The following is a 4,373-nucleotide window of genomic DNA, read 5'->3' as shown; positions in this document are numbered from 1 at the left end:
GTCTTATCCATGTCTTAATTAAGCTAAACAAGAACAACTAATTAAGGCACAAAACAGTATAATGCGTTTCTGTCAAAATGAAAAGTATACCAGTAATTTGAGAAAAAGAGTTTCCTAACCATAAAGTAGTTATGCTTGCTTATTAAGAAAAAGAAGAATACCTGATGCTGAAGTTGAGGATGAGAGGCAAGAGCAGCGAGCGTTGCGAACTGAAGCTGAAATAACAAACAAAAATATTATTAACATCGAATTCACAGCAATCAACCAATACTCACTTCAAATTCACATCAAGCAACCAATGTAGGAACAATCAAGAATCAAAGGGGGCAAATAAAATTCAAAAATTGAAACAACTAAAGTTTCATAATGAGCGCTACAGAAGGAAAGAGGGTTTTACCTCACAGAAAATAGAACTGAGAAATCACTTTCTTAGAATTTTGATCGGGACTGCATCAAATATCAAATATCAACATTCAAATCAAAATCACTTTCTACCAAATTCAATCAATAATAGAACTAAAAGTGAAGTATCAGGTTTAAGTCCATTTTCTAAAACAAGTTTAAAGCTTCTAATTCAACCAATAATAAAACAAGTTTAAAGCTTCTAATTCAATATCCGGGAAGCAATACATGTTATGTCATAACACTAATGGAAATATTACGGTAACTCAACGATATCAACCACAAAACTGATGAATCAAATTTAACTCGAAACAACTTCAAGATTCATTCTCATTTTGGGATCATATTTATTAGAAGAAGACTATACTGATATTCAACATGGACTCTCAAAACCAACAATAATAGCAGCATAAATGATCTAACCGACGACTCCCATGATCAATTGGGAATTTTACAAGTAAGAACAATCCTAGCTGTAAAAACAAAGTCTTATGAATAATGAATATTAAAAACAAATGTCAACCAAGTACACATTTTGTGTGGCCGATTTCATACTGTGAGTACTTAATTTTTCTGCATTTTCTACACCAGAAACAACCCCAAAACCTATAATTTTCATTCCAATTCCTAACCAAAAGTAGCCCCAACATTATAATTTCTATTCCAATTCCTAACCAAACATCTATAGATATTCAAGCATGAATCAGTAACATAAAAACAGAATTGAAAGTTGCAACATAATTGATTATATTGTACCCACCTAATGATTATATTTTATTCCAATTTCTAACAAAATAAAATTTTTGTCGAAGGGTAGCAAGAACAATATTGAACTGTTTATGTAATCAACTGTATACCATGAACTAATATTGCACTGTTGTAGCGGAGAAAATCTGATATCGAAGCCATAGGACGACTCGAATCAATATTTCAGTGAAAGTCGCCACCGCGCTTTATTATTTCCAAAGGAAAAGGGAAAAGAACGAATAAAACCCAAAGTTTGTTTTTTTAAAACAAAAGAGATCTTAGGTACGGGTGTTGTTTATACGAGGGGAAGCTTTTAAGCACCCCTCATATCTGTGGTATTCCACAGGAACCTTTTTGAAAATCTGTGTTGTGTGTGCTAAAAAACAGTTTATTTTATTTTTAAGATAAGCTCGGCAAGACGTTAAGCCTTGGGCCTACATACCTCCTCGGTGCAATAGAGAAGTCAGAGCTAATGTAGTTCCGCTTTTGGGAAAACGTTTTAAAAAAAGAATAAACACTTTATCGTTGTTGGAGAGAAATACTCAGCCGTTGATTTTAAGCATGAGAACAAATGAGTTCTTTGCATCGCAAATGTAAGAAGGGCTCCATCTCGGATAAAATCAACGAGTATGCCACTAGCTCTCTCACACGGAAAAGATCTCATTATATCAATCATTTTCAAAATCAAATGGGTATCGCCACTCGGTTTGACAATTAGTTGTGTCTAAACTTTTTGAAGAAAGAGGCCACAAAGGGGGCAAAAGATATTTTTAAAGAAAGGTTTTGAAAAAAGGTTACAAGCATAAGAATGTTTTGTAAAAAGGGAGAAGATTTTGAAAATTAAAGAAGTGGGAGGAGATGAAGAGGCTAACTTATTGCGTAAAATAAAAGCTAAGGAAAAGAACGGTCTAACCGAAGAAAGAAGCCAACACTTGACATTTATGAGTCAAGGTAGATTTCCCATCCTTTGGACTTATTAATACCAAACCAACATATTATCACTTGGGGATCCAGATGAACTTATTATTTAGCACCATTTTGCATTAAGCATATTAGAATTCTGACGAAAATCGGGCAAAGTAACAGCTGTTTTCGGGTAAAATCCTTATATCAATGCCTTGGAATTAACCATCAAGGGCTTTCAAGGAAATACCTGCACATTCAAACAGACAACAATCCAATGCCAGACAGACAGAACAACAACAGAGAAACAATATCATAAGGGTCCAGATGTACTAAGTCCATAAGTCCATAACTCAAAAATGCTCGGGATAGTAACCAAAAGCCCAAATGAGAGCCTTAGGTGTTTTTTAGATTTTCGTTATTCATTAGTATTTTAGCATAAAATTAAAGTATGGTCCAAGTGGACAAAAGAAAAATAGCGGAAGCATAAACATATGTCCAAATGGACAAAAGGAAAATAGCGAAATATAAACGTCCAAATGGACAAAGAGAAAATGGTGGAATGTAAATATGATGTAATGATAAAATAAAACGATAGAGCGATAAATATAAAGAGCAATATAATAAATTGCGGAAATTAAAGTCAATTGTTAGATGTTAAAGATAACTGTAACACCCCAAATTCTGGACTAATTATTTATTTAATTATTTTAGCGTGATGCTTAGGTGTATTGATGAATTTTGGTGATTTTAGAATAATTAGAATAATAAGTGGAATTATTTTAATTAGTAAAATAAAATAATATCAGTGTTAGAGATATTAAGGGTAAGAGTGGTCATTTGTGAAGAGTAAGTGAGGGCAATATGGGAAGACCATATTAGGGGTCCTAGGGGTAAAAAGAGAAAAGAGGGAATCATTCTGTACGATTAAAGTTTTGAGAAGAGGCAGAGGGAGAGAGCTAGGGCACGAAGAACATGGAGGAATACGTGGAAAGGACGCGAAGAGAAATAGAATCCAACCGTGAATCGAGGTAAGGGGGAAATCTTCCGGTTAACTTCTATTATGCAATTTTAGGTAATAGGATTGATTGATACGTGATTCGATTCAATTGAGTATATTGGGATTGGGATTGTTGGGTTTGGGGAGATTGATGATATTGCATGAAATTATGGTTGGAAAATGTGTTTTAATGATGTTTGATGATGTGTGATAATGTCTGCTATGTTTTTATACCTTTATATGATGTTTGGAATGCATATGGGGTGAAAGGAGTGCAAAATCGCAGGTCTGTCGCAGAGTAGCGAATTGATGAAATCGCAGCTCCGCTAAGCGGAGGGGGTCCGCTGAGCGGAGGTCCCAACGTAGTTCGCTTCTGTCTGGTCCCGCTGGTGCTCCGCTGAGCGGACCCTATTGGGCAGAAAATCTTCCAAACTTAGAAATTGCGTATCTTTTGATCCGTGAACCCTTTCTTAGTGCCGTTTGTTAGAACAAGATTTGTTCTGATCAATTATCTTAGTTTTGATGATAACAATAATATGAATTTTGCTTAAGATAATATGGTACTCTAATCCAATGCAATTTCCTTTTCAGGAAATATATAAAGAGTACGCATAATTCAGCGCTCAGAAGCTTTGTCTCAAAGGGTTCAGCATGCAACATCAGAACATGGTCTGGCGAGACATCAGAAGATGGTCGAAGCAGAATCAGAACATGGGTCTATGGAAGCATCAGAAGAACATGAGATCAGAAGCACTGAAGCTCAGAAGATGGTATCACGCCCAGAAGCACTTCAAGGTCAGAAGATCAGAAGATGCTATGCACCAAGCTGTTTGACTCTGATGATATTCAAACGTTGTATTCACAAACATCAGATCAGAAGGAAGTACAAGTGGCAGGCTACGCTGACTGACAAAAGGAACGTTAAAAGCTATTAAAGGCAACGTCAGTAGACACAGCGTGAACAAGGCTCGAGGTAGTTGACAAAAGCGTATAACATTAAATGCAATGCTGTACGGAACACGCAAAGCATTAAATGCACTCAACGGTCATCTTCTCAACGCCTATAAATATGAAGTTCTGATGAGAAGCAAGGTTACGAATTCTAAAACAACTCTGAACGAAATTATTCAAAAAGACTTGCTGAAACGCTGTTCAAATCAAAGCTCAGAATCTTCATCTTCATCAAAGCTCACTACATTGCTGTTGTAATATATTAGTGAGATTAAGCTTAAACGATAAGAGAAATATCACAGTTTGTGATTATAGCTTTTAAGAAGCAATTGTAATACTCTTGAATTGATTACATTAAGTTGTAAGGAAC

Source organism: Vicia villosa, linkage group LG4, assembly GCF_029867415.1.
Source record: "Vicia villosa cultivar HV-30 ecotype Madison, WI linkage group LG4, Vvil1.0, whole genome shotgun sequence".
NCBI lineage: Eukaryota > Viridiplantae > Streptophyta > Magnoliopsida > Fabales > Fabaceae > Vicia > Vicia villosa.
Note: the sequence above shows the minus strand (reverse complement) of the source record.